At 41.9% G+C, this 18,435-nt stretch overlaps 2 long non-coding RNA genes across 2 annotated transcripts; both read right to left on the bottom strand.

The window, feature by feature from the left end:
- Nucleotides 1-1,861: 1,861 nt before the first annotated feature.
- LOC138606898 (uncharacterized) lies at nucleotides 1,862-9,504 on the bottom strand. Its single transcript, XR_011309378.1, has 5 exons — nucleotides 9,347-9,504; nucleotides 8,604-8,784; nucleotides 8,328-8,464; nucleotides 8,034-8,131; nucleotides 1,862-7,918 (listed from the first exon to the last, which is right to left on the bottom strand). It is a non-coding gene; the product is annotated as an uncharacterized lncRNA (long non-coding RNA).
- An 892-nt stretch (nucleotides 9,505-10,396) lies between these two features.
- Nucleotides 10,397-11,529, bottom strand: LOC138606900 (uncharacterized). The gene is made up of 3 exons (XR_011309380.1): nucleotides 11,368-11,529; nucleotides 11,228-11,265; nucleotides 10,397-11,139 (listed from the first exon to the last, which is right to left on the bottom strand). It is a non-coding gene; the product is annotated as an uncharacterized lncRNA (long non-coding RNA).
- Nucleotides 11,530-18,435: the final 6,906 nt, after the last annotated feature.

Raw genomic sequence — 18,435 nt, 5'->3', positions numbered from 1 at the left:
TCATCTTGTGAAAGGGTCATTGCATGGTGAAACGAGACAAGGTCAAAACCGTGTATGTGGCTGACAGCATCAGGTCAATGTGCGCTTTTGTGGGCGATGTGTTACAAGAACCGTCCTTATGAGGCCGATGACAACGTGTTTGAAAGCAGGTGTGCGCTGCGGACGTAGGTGAGGACAGCGGACGAGCAGCAGAGGAGCAGCCCCGCCTTCTCCCCCGAACAAAATATCCAGAGCCATATAGAGAGTTTTGTCGGTGGAGATCTAATATGCTCCATGCACACACGACCCGTACTCGAGACCTGGGCCCCCCCTTAAAATCTGATCCCAAGTGCCACCCTAAAATCCTAAACTAGGATTGGCTGTTTGCCTTGTCAGAGGTGGGACTATGTTGCAACATGCTGCTAGTAACTTTCTTTCCACTTTAATGTGGCACATTTCCTTTAGTACTTAAATTGTTACTCTGACCAGACATCTTCTGTTTGTGTCCTTAAAGAATTACGCTTAGAAGGAAGGGTTAATTTAATGCTATTCATTTGTGTGTGTGTGTGTGGAGACATACTTCATGCCACCCCTGCAAGTCAGTGCCCCAGTTGGGCCACCCCAGTCAAAAAAGTCTGGATCCGCCCCTGCCGGGCACAGATCAATGAACAATCAAGTCAATCAAATGAACCGGACTTTGGGGTCAAGTGTACTCGGATCCGGCCCCCTTTGTTTTACATGGCAACATATACTTTTAGAATAGCGTTGCAACCAACTTGATTTTTATTAGGGCCATTATCAACAGTGGTCTGTACACCTTTGTTGAATTACCATAATCAGCTGAGTGTGAGTGGCAGGTCTGATCACATACAAAGGCCACACCTGATCATGACAGACAAACATTCCAAACAAAAACAGTCTGAATAGTTCAAACATATCAAAACACAATCCCCTCAACATTCACAAAGTCAAATTATCTGAACATACTGATCAGCAAAACATCATATAACAATACCAATTCAACATTTCACAGACACAAAGACCACTTCATGTTATATGATAAAATAGTATTTTCATTATAACAATATCTCTGGTTATATCTCTGGGCACTGGGTTACCTCAGATGGTAGAGCAGGCTCCCATATATAGAGGTCACAGTGCTCAATGCAGCAACCGCAGGCTCGACTCCCGGCCTCGGCCCTTTGCTGCATGTCATCCCCCACTCTCTTCTCCTTATATTTCATGTCTCTCTTCAGCTGGCCTTTGAGTAAAGGCAAAAATATTATTAAAAAATCTCATCATAAGTAATAACATGTCTATGGTGGTGTTTTGCAAAAAAGGAACAAATTGTTGAGACCAGGGTGTTTTGTTGAAGTATTCTTTAGTCGAAGCGATCGCCTCCTCTAATGTCCTTCTTAACAACTTGTAAGACTAGGACTTTTAGTGTGTTAGGATTGGGAGTTTATGTTATTTTTGAGTGCTCAAGATTTGGCATCCTCTTTAAAAAAATGTATCTATGTTCATGAAAATACCACTTGAGTTTAACAGAGAAACACATTCCACACAGTAAATCACTGAGGCCATGATCACGTCACTAAAATACTCCCTAAGGGTGGTGCCCAGCACAAAGAATGGGCATGACAAAGTGTTTTTTTTTTACTTTGATGACAGACTGAGATGTGTTTCGACTTTATCTTACCTAACTTCTTTGGAAGATAAAAACTTGTTTAGGCAGGTTTATTAATAGAGCACTATACAAACACAGAGTAATTCAAAGTGCTTTGGACAGAGCATTAGGAACATTAAGAGCAGTAAAAGAAATGTGACGTTAAGCAGAAATGGATCAAACTAAGTATATATAATTTCATTTCATTTTATTATTTATTCCGTTCATGGTCTGCACAATTTCAACATTTGTAATCACAACACAGCTCTATTTACATATTCCATGAGTGAAAAGGAGCAGGGAGGAGAAAGATATTATTTAGCCTGCCTTTTACTCAAAGCAAAAGTAAACTCAGATGGTCTGTCAGTTACATTCACTTATTAACAACCAACATTTGCAGTAACATTGACTTAGTCACAATCCACCACCTCTTCATGTCGTCTCATTATTCTTAATTTGCCATTTCTTTTCAACTGAAAAATATTTACACAACACTTCAAATCATTCTGGAAAGAATTCCAAGTTGCCAACCACCAATTTTACACATTTACTTTAAAGTACATGCTGTTGCTTGAGATGAAATGTCCTCCTCTGGTCCTCATTCTCTTAACTAAACACTAACAATATATTAAGATGTAAGGTCAAGTTCGGTCAGAACAATACAACACAATGCTTGAGCTTAAGTCTACCTTTCTATTATTATTATTCTATTACTGGTGGGAAAACACTGAGTGCTGTCATTTGGTTAGCTTTGACTAACATTTTATTGTGTGAGTATTGCGTTGGTTTTGTTTGCCTTGGTCACATTATACTTTGCCTGAAACCTGTTTGTTTTTTTGTTAGCGGGGGGTTAATGGTATCCGATCAGTCATACTGGTATCGGTATCGGAGCAACTCTTTTACAAAGCAACTGTTATTTTCCCTGACGAAGACGAGATGTTGACGACCTAAAAATAGATTGTTGATAATAAAAACTCTGACAACACATATGTTTAGTTTTTGTTAATGAGACAAGACGGGACTGAAATGCGTTTAATCTGTCTGTCAAAATACAAGCAATGCATTCCTGTAACTGGGTAACAGGTATCACAAAGCTGGTTGTGAATTTGCTCTGTGTCACCCAGGCTTTCTGCTTCAGGCTCTGTGCACGCTCACAGAAACAGGGGCGTTTTACGAGTCATTTGAAGCTTCTTCTGCACGAAAAGGCGTGATCATTGGCTGTCTGCTTCAGTCAAACTGTTTAAATGAGAAGCGATGATGAACAGTAATCTTTAGATGCAATGAATTCATCGTTCTTTTACTGTATGGATGATCTGCTGAAATTTAAAGTCTTAATTTTACCTGAAGCAAACAGGTCAAAACGAGAAGAGGGACACGGATGTGAAAATGTGAAGACTTTTTATTGACTAAAACTGGACTAAAGTGTTTTGACTTTTCGGCGACTAAAACAAAAACTATAAAGGGTAAAAATGACTAAAATGTGACTAAAACTAATAAGCATTTTAAGACTAAATCTAAAATAGCTGCCAAAATGAACACTGAATGGATTAAAAGATCTATGCCCTCGTAACAATTCTAAACAACAAACAAAAAGTGCAACAAAAATGACTACCAATAACTAGATCTGTCACAGTTCTGCTCTCTGGGTCTCAGTAATTTTCCCCTCTGTCTGCCTGCCACACCCACCTCATCAGTTCACTCAGCTCATCTGGGCACTCAGCTGCTCCTCATCAGTAATCAAGCCAGTATATTAGCCTCCCCTGTCTCACACACTTCTTGCCAGATTGTTCTTCCCAGCACTCATTCTTGGACTGAGTCCCTGTTGTCGATCCTGCCTGCCTCTGTTCATTGTGCCTTATCGTGACCCCGGAAATAGCCTCAGCCTTCTGTCCCTGATGGAGAGTTCTGCCTCCCTGCAGTTGTGTTTTCTGAGACAACACTACAGAGTGAGTTATCCTGTCTGCCTACTGTTTTATTATCTGCCTGTCTTGCCTGTACCAGATTATATTAGACAGTTGCTGAAGAGAGTTAGGGACACAGACAAATGCAGACGCAGGCACTAGGCAGGCAGGCAGATGCATTATTACGATAGATATTTAATGACAACACAAGAGGTTTACAAAGGTTGTGCATTGCAGGCAGGCAGGAGAATGAACAGGTCCAGGGACAAAATGAAAACAAGCAGGCTAACACGATGTAAAACACACACATAGGCAGAAAGACATGACATACTGTACATGGGGCAAGAACTACAAAATAGAACTGGAAACACTAAAAACCAAACTCAGCACTGTGACAATACGTATTATACAAGGCTGAGAAGCACCTGACTCTGCATTACTTAACCTACAAGACTGAGTAGTACTTGGATCTGTAGTATTTCTCACAATGTTTAGGAGAGCAGTGAAATTTGACCCAAATGCAGACACAGACAGTAGGCTGGTAAGCGGAAACAATGTTATTTCCTTTGCAGTAATGATTATACTAAGCTGAGTAGTACTTGACCCTGCAGTGCTTATCGTAAAGTTCGTATCGTAAAACTTTGTGAAATTGGACCCAAGTGCAGACACAGACGCGAGGCTGGCAGGCAGATGCACGAATATATCATTTTCAAAACTTGATATCCTAAGCTGAGTTGAACTTGGCTCTGCAGTACTTATCGTAAAGTTCATGCGAGCAGTGAATTTAATCCCAAATGAAGGTCCACAAACAACGCTGGATGGCAGATCAAATATTATTTGATTTGCAGTAATTGTTATACTAGGCTGAGTAATTCTTGGAGTACTATTTATAATGTTCATGTCAGCACTGAAATTGTGCCCATGTGCATTAATTAAAATTTGGATGTCAGGCAATTTTGGCTCTGTACTAATACTTGGCTCTGTAGTACTTATCATACTAGGCTGAGTAGTACTTGGCACTGCAGTACTTATACTAGGCTGAGTAGTAGTTGGTTCTCCAATACTTATACTAGGCTGAGTAGTAGTTGGCTCTGCAGTACTTGTCACACTAGGCTGTGTAGTAGTTGGCTCTGCAGTACTTGTCATTCTAGGCTGAGTAGTAGTTGGCTCTGCAGTACTTGTCAAACTAGGCTGAGTAGTACTTGGCTCTGTAGTACTTGTCATTCTAGGCTGAGTAGTACTTGGCTCTGTAGTGCTTGTCATTCTAGGCTGAGTAGTACTTGGCTCTGTAGTACTTGTCACAGTAGGCTGAGTAGTTGTTGGCTCTGTAGTACTTATACTAGGCTGAGTAGTACTCTGCTCTGTAGTACTTGTCATACTAGGCTGAGAAGTAGTTGGCTCTGCAGTACTTGTCATACTAGGCTGAGTAGTAGTTGGTTCTCCAGTACTTATACTAGGCTGAGTAGTACTTGACTCTGTAGTGCTTGTCATACTAGGCTGTGTAGTAGTTGGTTCTGTAGTTATTGTCATACTACGCTGAGTAGTAGTTTGCTCTGCACTACTTGTCATACTAGGCTGAGTAGTACTTGGCTCTGTAGTACTTGTCATACTAGGCTGAGTAGCAGTTGGATCTTTAGTACTTATCATACTAGGCTGAGTAGTACTTGGCTCTGTAGTACTTGTCACACTAGGCTGTGTAGTAGTTGGTTCTGTAGTTATTGTCATACTACGCTGAGTAGTAGTTTGCTCTGCACTACTTGTCATACTAGGCTGAGTAGTACTTGGCTCTGTAGTACTTGTCATACTAGGCTGAGTAGCAGTTGGATCTTTAGTACTTATCATACTAGGCTGAGTAGTACTTGGCTCTGTAGTACTTGTCACACTAGGCTGTGTAGTAGTTGGCTCTGCACTACTTGTCATACTAGGCTGAGTAGTACTTGGCTCTGCAGTACTTGTCACACTAGGCTGTGTAGTTGTTGGCTCTGCAGTACTTGTCACACTAGGCTGAGTTGTAGTTGGCTCTGCAGTACTTGTCATAATAGTCAGAGTAGTAGTTGGCTCTGCAGTACTTGTCATACTAGGCTGAGTTGTAGTTGGCTCTGCAGTACTTGTCATACTAGGCTGAGTAGTAGTTGGATCTGTAGTACTTGTCATACTAGGCTGAGTAGTACTTGGCTCTGTAGTACTTGTCATACTAGGCGGAGTAGTATTTGGCTCTGTAGTACTTATTTTAGGCTGAGTAGTACTTGGCTCTGTAGTACTTGTCACAGTAGGCTGAGTAGTAGTTGGCTCTGTAGTACTTATACTAGGCTGAATAGTACTTGGCTCTGTAGTACTTGTCATACTAGACTGAGAAGTAGTTGGCTCTGTAGTACTTGTCATACTAGGCTGAGTTGTAGTTGGATCTGTAGTACTTGTCATACTAGGCGGAGTAGTATTTGGCTCTGTAGTACTTGTCACAGTAGGCTGAGTAGTAGTTGGCTCTCCAGTACTTATACTAGGCTGAGTAGTAGTTGGCTCTGTAGTACTTGTCATACTAGGCTGAGTAGTAGTTGGCTCTCCAGTACTTATACTAGGCTGAGTAGTAGTTGGCTCTCCAGTACTTATACTAGGCTGAGTAGTAGTTGGCTCTGTAGTACTTGTCGTACTAGGCTGAGTAGTAGTTGGCTCTGCAGTACTTGTCATACTAGGCTGAGTAGTACTTGGCTCTGCAGTACTTGTCATACTAGGCTGAGTTGTAGTTGGATCTGTAGTACTTGTCATACTAGGCTGAGTTGTAGTTGGATCTGTAGTACTTGTCATACTAGGCTGAGTAGTAGTTGGCTCTGCAGTACTTGTCATACTAGGCTGAGTAGTACTTGGCTCTGCAGTACTTGTCATACTAGGCTGAGTTGTAGTTGGCTCTGCAGTACTTGTCATACTAGGCTGAGTTGTAGTTGGATCTGTAGTACTTGTCATACTAGGCTGAGTAGTAGTTGGCTCTGTAGTGCTTATACTAGGCTGAGTAGTAGTTGGCTCTCCAGTACTTATACTAGGCTGAGTAGTAGTTGGCTCTGTAGTACTTGTCGTACTAGGCTGAGTAGTACTTGGCTCTGTAGTGCTTGTCATACTAGGCTGAGTAGTTGTTGGATCTGTAGTACTTGTCATACTAGGCTGAGTAGTACTTGGCTCTGTAGTACTTGTCATACTAGGCGGAGTAGTATTTGGCTCTGTAGTACTTATTTTAGGCTGAGTAGTACTTGGCTCTGTAGTACTTGTCACAGTAGGCTGAGTAGTAGTTGGCTCTGTAGTACTTATACTAGGCTGAATAGTACTTGGCTCTGTAGTACTTGTCATACTAGGCTGAGAAGTAGTTGGCTCTGTAGTACTTGTCATACTAGGCTGAGTTGTAGTTGGATCTGCAGTACTTGTCATACTAGGCTGAGAAGTACTTGGCTCTGCAGTACTTGTCATACTAGGCTGATTTGTAGTTGGCTCTGCAGTACTTGTCATACTAGGCTGAGTTGTAGTTGGATCTGTAGTACTTGTCATACTAGGCTGAGTAGTAGTTGGCTCTGTAGTACTTGTCGTACTAGGCTGAGTAGTACTTGGCTCTGTAGTGCTTGTCATACTAGGCTGAGTAGTAGTTGGCTCTGCAGTACTTGTCATACTAGGCTGAGTAGTACTTGGCTCTGCAGTACTTGTCATACTAGGCTGAGTTGTAGTTGGCTCTGCAGTACTTGTCATACTAGGCTGAGTTGTAGTTGGATCTGTAGTACTTGTCATACTAGGCTGAGTAGTAGTTGGCTCTGTAGTGCTTATACTAGGCTGAGTAGTACTTGGCTCTCCAGTACTTATACTAGGCTGAGTAGTAGTTGGCTCTGTAGTACTTGTCGTACTAGGCTGAGTAGTACTTGGCTCTGTAGTGCTTGTCATACTAGGCTGAGTAGTTGTTGGATCTGTAGTACTTGTCATACTAGGCTGAGTAGTACTTGGCTCTGTAGTACTTGTCATACTAGGCTGAGTTGTAGTTGGATCTGCAGTACTTGTCATACTAGGCTGAGAAGTACTTGGCTCTGCAGTACTTGTCATACTAGGCTGATTTGTAGTTGGCTCTGCAGTACTTGTCATACTAGGCTGAGTTGTAGTTGGATCTGTAGTACTTGTCATACTAGGCTGAGTAGTAGTTGGCTCTGTAGTACTTGTCGTACTAGGCTGAGTAGTACTTGGCTCTGCAGTACTTGTCATACTAGGCTGAGTTGTAGTTGGCTCTGCAGTACTTGTCATACTAGGCTGAGTTGTAGTTGGCTCTGCAGTAGTAGTTGGTAATGATGTGATTAGCTGCTCTCTGACCTTCTCCCAGCATGCATCAAAAGATTGAATAAATGTGGCTCTGCAACATATCAGACACATACAGATGTTAATGTAGATCCGTTTGCTTTAAAAAGGTTACATTGATTAATCCTGGTGCAGGGATGTGTCATTTTTGTGTCAAAATGTACAAATACCTGAAGGCGATATTTTTATTGAGAGTTGTTTCCGGTGCTGTCCAGTTAACTTTTAACAAAGTCTTTCGCTGATTGTTTCTTTGACTTGCAGCCGAGGCCTGAGGAGAGCAGCAGAAGCAACTCATGCATCATATCTACAAGAAAGCTTTAAAAGGTTTAACCTTTAATGTCTACTTTAAGTCCCTTTAAATTTCCTTATTTTAGATGAACATGGAGAGTTTGAAAATTCAACTGATCAATAAGTTGCATCTGTAAGGCTACCTTCTACAATGATGAAAAGGGAAAGTTGCTTACTTTTATACCATTGCAATCCAGGAGTCGGGTTGGATTTTCATTAAGCGCTACAAATGTTCCAACAGAAGGGCCTCCTTCTTCTCGAGCCTCCAACATAAATCCTCTAAACACACTGGAGTCCTTGCTCTGGAGGGAAACTGGAGAATGGTTTGAAGTTTCATAAAATTGGAGGGACATTAAAAAATAGAAAGTAATGATAATGACCTTGCACTTGCAACAAACATTGATAATGTCACTTATATATTTCCAGGAGAAGGGTAACAACAGTCTCTGCACCTGTGAAAGGTTCTCCATCGTTCCCTGGTTGGTAGGAGATCTGAAAGCGGGGTTCAGCATCACAAGGCACTGAAGAGCCATGATCAGGTATCAGTGTGCCACACGACTGTTGGACAAAACCACCGGCAAAACTGTGCGCTATGGTGATGATGTTAAGGCCAGTCAGAATCCACAACCACATCTGTAAAACACATGCAGTGCCATCTGTCATGAAGCTGATCTAAATATGTCTTTATCAGCCTTCTCAGTGCAGGCAGTCACTGAGGATAAACCACCCGGACCTGAGACACTTTCACAATAATATTCTGCTGAGTTAATACTATAATTAGCGTCTGTTTCGTTTTTTACTACAAATGTCAATCTCACTCTATCACTTGCTAAATGACGAAATGAGGAAATAGTGTGTTTGAGGGTGTTGATATGATGACACATAGTCCCTCAGTTTTTGAACAGTGGAGACAACAACAAAGCTTTAACCTTATAGCTGTTATTTGATTGGAAATATAGTGTTATGAAATACAGAGCAAACACAATTATTCCCCCTGTCAGAATCACTCGAAATATGAAATATTAGTTTGAAATTCTTGGGACAAATATTCGTCCTTTCAACAATTTAAGGCCTAAAGTTTTAAAAAAAGAAAAATATTTTTAAAAAATCTCTCTCACTGTTTCTTTTTTATAGTATTTAAAGTTGCAGTGTTGAATAATAAAATATATAATATAAAAAACATTTTTTCTCTTACCTTCAATCAAAGTATCATGAGATGACAAACAAAATGAAACCAATAATTATTGCTTGAGTGCAGCTTTAGACTCTCAAGGGGAAAAAAAACAACAGTTTAAGCCAAGAAAAACAGAAGAAACCTTAAACTTGAGGCTTCAAATGTGTGCTAAGAGCAGAGCAACAACTCGGCAGACTGAATGAGGAGGTGAGACAGAGCAAATTTAGTGTGAGGTTGAGTCCGCCCATACTCGACAAAATACAGGTTCCTTGTTCCTGTGAATAGACCTGTAAGTCAGAACACAGGTCCAAGTCTTCATGCCAGAAGAAAAACAATTCCTTGATACCTCTAATAAAAAAATACAAATAAACAGAATGAAATGCTGTTTGTTTCCTACATTGGATGGTAATGTGAATTATGCATTAGCTCTAAAAGGTTTAAATGGCCAGAGAACGGATTCATAAAAGTGTTTAAAGAAGTTAAACCACAGGGGAAATTATCATCAGCCAATATTTTGTAGTAACACACAAGGTTAAGTGGAGGGTCCTGGCTAAATGAATCAGATAATCCAAGCAGCAACAGGGTCATACACAAGGTCCGCAGACTGATGTAGACTTTATGATCTGTTTATGTCCTGTAGTTTCATCTGATCTACCGACCTTTGACCTTAAACATAAAAGGGAGTTTTTTGAGTGGTCATATTTTGAAATCCTTTTTTTTTTTTTTAAATCAATGTTTATGAAAAAGGTACTATGTGACGTTTGACAAGGGAAAAGAGAAGCATGTTCCACACCCACCGAGGGAATGATCACATCGCCAAAACATTCGGTCATGGTGGTGGCTGGCAAAAGGAAATTATGTATCATGGCATGTAGCAAATATTTGCAGTCATCACTGAAAACAGACTGAGATCTGTTTAGAATCTAATCTTACCTAACTTCTTTGGAAAATGTGTTGTTGACGCAGAAACAATATCCAGGCTGTCTAATGTAGCTGGTATGTTGTACTGCATGAAATGTGATGAATGAAATCAAAACAATTGACAAAGTATATAAAAAAAAGATACTGAGTGTGAAAAGTAGAAATGTTCAGATACCATTTTATCCTTTCCCATACTGATAAGGGTATAGCTAGGCTGCGGTCGAATAGTGCATTTTGGTAGGGAAGGTTCAGAATGGAGTGAAATGACCTGGAAGTGCTTCAGTGTCAGCCATGATTAGAGCAATTTGAATACTGTAAATGATAAGGGAAGGAGCTTCATTGCTTCCTTCATTATCCCCTTTAACATAGGAAACACTGGACCATCCTTTACGAAAGGAGAGGAAAAAATAATGGCCCATAATTCCTTGCAGCCGCAACATTTAAAGCGACGCACCTCTCGGTGGTCACAAAAACATGCATCAACATGACAGAAGATAGTAGATTTAGATTTAGCCTAAATGCCAACTTGACTGGATTAAACAATTATTTTCAAACAGGCAAACTTCTAAATGTAACAACCATTTCTCTTTACCTTTGGTAACTTATTTTTCTTTTTTATTTAATACCCACCTCCAATTAATCAATTAATGATGGAATCAAATCAATGAATTGACAAGCATGCCTTCTGATACTGGTATCGATTACGGACCAACTCTGTTACAAAGCAACTGTGATTCACTTGCAAACAATGTTCCAGCACACATTTATGCACATGCCTACTCTCCTGTATGCTGCAATGTCCCAACAATGAGAGCTACAGAGAAAGCAACGGTTCCAACGATGAGGATGACGGACACAGCAGTAACTATCGCCTTAGCTGCACAGAGCCCGTTCTGAAATTCAGAGGCAGGTTGAAAATCAGACAGCAACTTGCATTTTTACTGTAATGCAGGGTTTGATGCAATATCGACCGGCTCTTACCTCTTTACTTTGTGTCCTGTATTGCTCACTGTTTTTCACTGACAGAAAAAAGGGACTGTTACTGTGTTGCTCTGCTCAAGATGACATGCTGTAGTTAATGCATTGTGCTAAATTTACGTGTTACTACACAAGTCATTTACCTATTTTTCTTCGTGGCAGAATGGCATGTTTATGAGTGGTGAATACGAAAACCCAAATCACAAACAGGAGAATCCAAACTGTGTAACCGATTGTTACCCACAGAAGCAAAGACTCTTTCCGGTTCCTTCTGTCCTCAATGTCCAAATAAGCAACATAGATGAAAGCAACTGTGTGCAAAACAGATTTATAAATACAGATCAATGAACAGGCAATGGCGACTATATCTGAAGAGATGCAAGCTTTGACATTAGTTGGAATTCTAGTTTTCTCTAGTAGGCAGTATTGTAATTAGGGCTTTTATTTTGAAGGTTGAAAACGTTTCGTTGTTTTTAATACATTCATAAAGTATAGGCGCAATTCATACGTGACTTTGATTATGAACTGGTGAGGATTTTTGTTCACTTGTGGGCTAATCAGTCAGCAGTTAAAGAGATATTGCAGAAGGCCTTTGGACAAAGACATTTTCTGGACTGTTTCAGCGCAAACCTCGCTGCCTGCATCCATGCTCCAAGTGAGAGTTTGGTACTATATGCATCAGAAATGAGCAAACTAGTTTAAGAAGCATTCCCAAACTATGGAAACATAGCTCAGAAGGAGAAGTTCCGCTGATTTCTGGGTGGACATCCACCATGCTCTGAGAGCTAAATGAACAGGGCTCTACTGATTTGAAAGAGACCCCAATCATAGCTGGACGATGTGAGATGGCTAGAGAGACTGTAAACATGGACTATGTTAACCCTCAGGTACGCCAGCCTCCTACTGGAAGTGGAGCAGCAGCCACGGTGCATTCCATATCTGATGGAGGTGATTTGTACGGAGCTGTGGACCGATTCACTGAAGACATAAGAGAAATGAGGATGGAAATGAGACGAATGGCAGAGGAAGATATCTGACTGAGATCCAATGGCTGGACCTAACACATCTGTTAATGCAAGCACCAGCTACTCTCCTTACTATCTAGTTCATGGACGGGAAGCCCGTGTTCTGAAGGTTGTGCTGGTGCCATCTCAAATGATGCGCTCGGACTTGCCTTTTTCTCATGCTAACTTTGTGACCTCTCTTACTTGGAAGCTGGAGACTGCTTTTAGTGGTGCTGCTTTAACATACAGGTGAACCGAAAGCTGTACTATGATGGAGCGGCCCGTCACCAGCCATATGCAGAAGGGGATCTAGTATGATTGCGTAATCCTACCAAGGACTGTATAAAACTTGCTACCCACTGGAAGGGCCCTTACAGGGTCCTGGCTGTGTTGGACTCTCAGGGAGAACTTGGACTCACCTATCGTATTAGCAGTTATTTGGACTCTGACGGAGTGGAGTAGGTTGTCCGTTACGATAGACTGAAACCTTACTCGCTGCTGGTGCCTGCTGGATCTTCGAGTAACCTCCCAGCTTCGAACTTTACCTTTAAACATGTTATATCTAAATCCTAAAATAAAGGTTTAGTTTTTATGTGCTAGAATATTTGCTGGCCTGGAGCAGCACCTAACAGGATACAAAATGTTGCTGGTAGATGGAATTTGTAACCTCTGGACAGCTAGTTGTTTCCATTTGTTTCCAGTCTTTGTGCTTAGCTAAACAGATAGTGTCCATAACAGTTTATTTACTGGACAGTTATGAAAGTGTTATTGAACTCTTTTGAGTTTTCATCACACGGACTCGCAAAGCATTACAAACCATGATTTGGCCTTTTCCCTTACAGAGAATGCCAATTTCCCTATATGTCAAATGATTGCTCTAAAGACATTACATATGTTCACAGACAGAAATGAATTAAGTCACGAGTAAACACTGTAGAGATACTTATAAACGTCTCGTGGATGACAGAACACCATTTGTAAGCAAGGTCACAGATCTCCTTTCTAAAAAAGAGGGGGGGAAATAAATACAAACATGTAACCCTCTTTCTCTGCGTGTCCGTCGGCTGGAGGTAACTCTCTACACACCCCTGGGACTCTGCGTTGCGTATTAATTGTGGATGAGTGGGTGATGTAGTGTAAAGAGAAGGAGGCGCTGGACGCAGGATTCAATTTGTGGTTGAGACCTGGACAGGTTTTATTCCCTTGCAGGTTCTCTAATGTCACAGTGGCTGCTGGCTTCATCACCTTCACAAGGTAGGTCTGATACAAAGTCTGGAAAAACATGGTGACCTGTGCAGAACAATATCGCCAACAACGGTGTCCTGTAAAGGACAAATAGCTGGAGTTGCTAATTTCTGCCAGCAATAGATAGCGCAACAATGACACCTTGTGGCCAATTCAAGGCTACTACCTTAGAAACACGTGCGTAAAATGTTGATGTGAATGTTACTCTTGCTCTCGACAGTATCTTTGTCTTAGCCTATCACCGCAGGAGGGCACTCTATAAAGGGAAGCAGGGTTGCTCTTGTCTCCCTCTAGCTCTTTGGCTCGCAGGCCCGCCCACTTCCTGGTCGCCCCGCTTCCTCCACCTCGCTGCCACCGGTGCAGGTATGTTAGCACTAACTGCCTGGTTAGGTAAAATTAGCAATTTGATTTGTTGCTTTACCAGTTGTTTTCGCGTGGGTGTAGACTCCCGTGGCGCTGTGACCGGCTCGCGGGTTGCTGCTGCCGTCGCCAATGTTGTGTGGCAACGGGAGTCCAATGCTCTCCTCTCCCTCCGGTGTCTGCAACTACAAACGGATCGGTATGTACGCTTCAATCCCTTCGTCTATCCATCAAGCCCTCATCCTCAGCTTTAAAATAATTTAGTCATACGAATGTAGTCTCTTGTGTGTAGCAGGGATGCTGTTAGTTCACACCATTTTCGCTGTGGAGCCGTCGCGGCGCTGACAAAAAAAGAGACACTGCTGCTTTGCTTTACCCTGCTTTGCTTCACCCTGTGTTTGGCTTTGCTGTCGCCTGCTTGGCTTTGCTACGGCCTGGCTTATGCTGCTGCCTGCTTGGCTTGCTTCTGTTTGGCCTAAACTGCGCTATATAACTGACTGGAGTGGGAATGTATGTTGTGCTTGATGGTATCAATGACATGTGCTGGAAATGCTGCCTTGTTGTCCTCAGCAGTCTTTCTTAAAGCAAAGCTAGCACAGCTGGGTGATGATGTTGCACCAAACAGGTGAACTGTCCTTCTGTACTCAGTGAGATGTTGTGCCTGTTCCCCATTTGGCCACCAGAGGAAGCGGAGAAAGTCTACATCCTGTTTTGCAACGTTAACTTGGTGATACATTGCCTGTATATCCGCCATCACTGCAATGGGTTCTTGACGGAATCTTGTGAGGACTCCAAACAGAGAATTTGTCAAGTCCGGTCCTTGCAGTAACTGACTGTTGAGTGAGGTGCCTTTGAAGCTTGAACCGCAATCAAACACCACTCTCAAAGTTTTCTTTTTTGGATGGTGCACGCCATGATGCGGGATGTACCAGACTTTACCTGCCTTTCTTTCCAGCTGGTGTTCTGGCACCCTCTCTGCATAGCCTTTGTTTATAACATCGTTGAGAAACTGAGTGTACTCCGCCTTGAATGTAGAATTTTTCTCCAATTTCCTTTTCAGCATGAGGGCCCTTTGCTCAACGACGTGGCAATTATTGGGCATGACAACGTCATCATTTCTGAAAGGTAATCTCAAGCAGTAATGTCCATTATTAAATTCAGCCGAGCTGTTCATAATGTTCATGAATTTAAGATCTTCTCTGGACATTTCTGGCTTTTCATCTGTCGTTTTTTCATTGAAATCGTGGTTATACTGCGTCACCAGCAGTTCCTCTATGTGAGCGATGGATATCCGGTTGGCTGTGATGGTGTGACAGCTGCTCTCAGTCTCACTGCCTCCTCTCAGTAGCCCGTTAATAACCCAGCCCAATAGGGTTCGGATGGCATACGGTCCTTCACCATTACTGTTAACCACCTCCCATGGTTCCATTACTTTTGGAACATTGGTTCCAATTAACAACTCCACATCGGCATCAATGACGGGAATTTCAACAGAGTTTAGGTGAGACCAGGCACTTAACTCTTCCTGCCTTGGGATGTTATCACGGGTCACAGGCATCTGGCACTGTGTGTACACGTCAGGCAACTCAAAGTAAGCGTTACTATTGAGTGCAGCTACCTCCAGTCCTGAGATTATGTGACTGTCAACAAACCTTTCTTGGTTGATCGTTGTCAGGAGAAATTTGGCACTTCTTCCTCTGACCTTTAGCTCCCTCATGAGTCGCTCAGAACAGAAAATGGCTGTGCTGCCAGGATCTAAGAACACATAGGTGGTTACTATCTTGCTGCCTTTGTTAACCTTGACCTGTACAGGTACAATTGCCAAGACGCAATTCTGTGCTCCGGCCCCTATATGGCCACATGTCTTGGGAGAAACTACACGACTGTCCTCTGGTGTTTCCTGCTGTGTGTCCTCTGATTTGATCTCTTTTCTTGGAGGAATGTGGAGGATGGTAGGATGCTTCAGGTTACACAATTTGCAAGTCAGACGCCTATGACAGTCTTTGCTCATGTGTCCAACAGATAAACACCCAAAACAAGCACCTTTCTCTTTTAAGAAGTCTATTTTCTCTCGATGTAACTTCTTCTCCATCTTGGGACACGACTCCAATTTGTGACCCTCTTCACACAGCAGACAAAACACCTTTAGTAGTTTATCAGGCAAGCTTTTCTCCTTTTGCATTTGGGTCACAGTTTTAGAATTGACAGCTGCCACAGAAGTTGCAAAACTGCTTCCTTTTCCCTTGATGCGAGCCTGAAAAACTTTGTTTCCATTTTTATTATTTGGTGATTTGATGGCTATATCCTGAATGTTTCCAAAGACTGGATTAGAAACAATCGATACTTGTCTCTCAATAAATTTGACAATATCACTGTAGCCTGCTTGACGGTGGTGCTTCTCCTGTATTTCATAAGCAGTGTTCCTCCATTTTTCCCTTAGTTTATAAGGTAGCTTCAGGATAATGGCACGCATGTTAGATGGCCTGTTCATCTCTGACATGTAACTGACATCCTCCATAGCATTACAGCAGACACGGAGAAACAATGCAAAAGCTTGCAAATCCTTGATGTCCTCTGATTTTACTGGTGGCCATCCAAGAGCTTTCTCCATGTATGCACTGACTATTTTTTGCTCATTTCCAAAGCGTTCTTGTAAGAGTTCTCTTGCTCTTTGATATCCCCTGTCAGGTGGCATGTGTTGACAGCTCTTAACCAGTTCTCTTGGTTGTCCTTTTGTATATTGCTCCAAGAAATATAGGCGGTCTATGCTGCTAGCTGCCTTTCCTTCCTGAGGACCTTGAAGACCTGTTGCTGGAGCGGCCAGCAGATGAACATGTTTTACGACCAACATTAGAAATGCTGTCACCAGGAGCAATATCGTCAGTGACCACGTTTGGAGCATCTTTGTCATTAAACACAGAAGCAGCAGCAGCAGCATCACCCAGCACATTTGAATTTGCAGCGACATCATCATTAAGCATATTTGCAGCAGCAGCATCGTTCAGCACGTTTGTATTTGCAGCGACATCATCATTAAACATATTTGCATCACCATAGTCATCTTGTTCATTTTTATCAAGCAACCACTCTTCCATTTTTCGTAATATTTCTTTATTATTTCGCATTCGAGTTTCAACCCACTCATCTTGTTTTAACATTTCATCCTCAGGTATTAACGATCTCAATGATTGATGCAACTCATTGCTTTCCACACACAGCTTTAAGAACACTTCACGCATCGATTGCACAACAGACGCATTTTCCTTTGAAGTCATGAGTTGTCCAACTTCCTTTGTTAATTTATGCAGTTTCTTTATTCTGAGATCCTTTCCTTTTGTTGTGATATTATTTTTGCTTCCATGGCTTTAAAGGTGATTTTGACCGGTCTTTTATCACGTTGATTGACAGCTGTAGCAACGTCACTCATTTTGACTGATTTACGAGCCGAAGGCTTTATTTGAACTGCAGCAGGATTTACCTGTATCCTTTCGTGAGAAGGCCAATCTCTTCCACAGGGCTTAACAATTCTCAATCAGTCCTACCGTGATTCTTCAGCGTTGCTTTTCCAAGGCTGTCGCTGTGTCTGCATTCAATTGAGTGGAATCAGCTGTTGCATGGAGTCCGGTGGAGCGCAGCAAGAAGCTGAGTTTTTCAACAAAATGTAGCGGCAATCGATCCACAAAAAAAAGCCGCTTGAGGGAACTTGAAGCCTTTCCAACTCATGCTGGTGTGTAAAAAATGAGGTCCTCCATCGTATGCGTTTAACACTTTATTAGATCAAAACATTAACAACATCTACAAAAAGACGGGTGTAAAACGACTGTACCAAAAACTCATTTACTCGACACACACACACAGACACGGTTGAAAAACTGTGTGGCTTCCACTGATTCTCATGTCCCTAATCACTGATCACCTGTGTCTCCCCTATCTAGCCTCCATGTGACTAATCACCACCTATGCCCACAGCGGCGCAGGTAACCAATAGCAACCATAGTGCCTATCATGAACACAGACCCACATTCACGCACACAAACATACACAAGTCTAAATTGGCTGCAACAAATTTATTCTGTACTTTTGATTTGTTTTTCTTTCTATCAACATAGTTTTTCTTGGGTTTATTTCTCTTTTGGTATTCTTTTTGTTTAATATCTGTGCTTAATTAATTTGATACTTGATTTAGTAGTTTGTCTTCTTCCTTTCATTACTGTTTAATTTTGTTGAGTATTGCTTATCGTTTATGGCAGCATTTTGTTTTGCTTGTTACCTTAATTTGTAAGTTAGTGGCTGCCAACTTTAAGATTCGCATATTCTGCGTTTCATTGTGCTTTGGTTCTGTTCTTTTGAGTGTAGCCCTATTAATAGTATTTCCCTTTGTGCCTTTTTCAGTTGCTGAGAGCGAAAGGTGGCGGTCGTGGTGTCCCCCGGTGGTGGTTTCCCCTCCCTGTGTGCTGTGCAACCCCTGGTTTTCTGAGTTTTCATCACTGTCAGTGTGTGTGTGGCTGGCACTTGCGATTGGGGTGATTTTCCTGGGATCCCTCTCACTCTTCGGCAATCCATTTTCCACCACCGGTAAGCCTCAGCACTGAAATAGTCCCC

The sequence above is a fragment of the Semicossyphus pulcher genome, unplaced genomic scaffold, assembly GCF_022749685.1.
Source record: "Semicossyphus pulcher isolate SPU_LCO1_2020_fin unplaced genomic scaffold, fSemPul1.0.p SCAF_4, whole genome shotgun sequence".
Lineage (NCBI taxonomy): Eukaryota > Metazoa > Chordata > Actinopteri > Labriformes > Labridae > Semicossyphus > Semicossyphus pulcher.
This window is presented reverse-complemented; position numbering and strand designations above follow the sequence as displayed.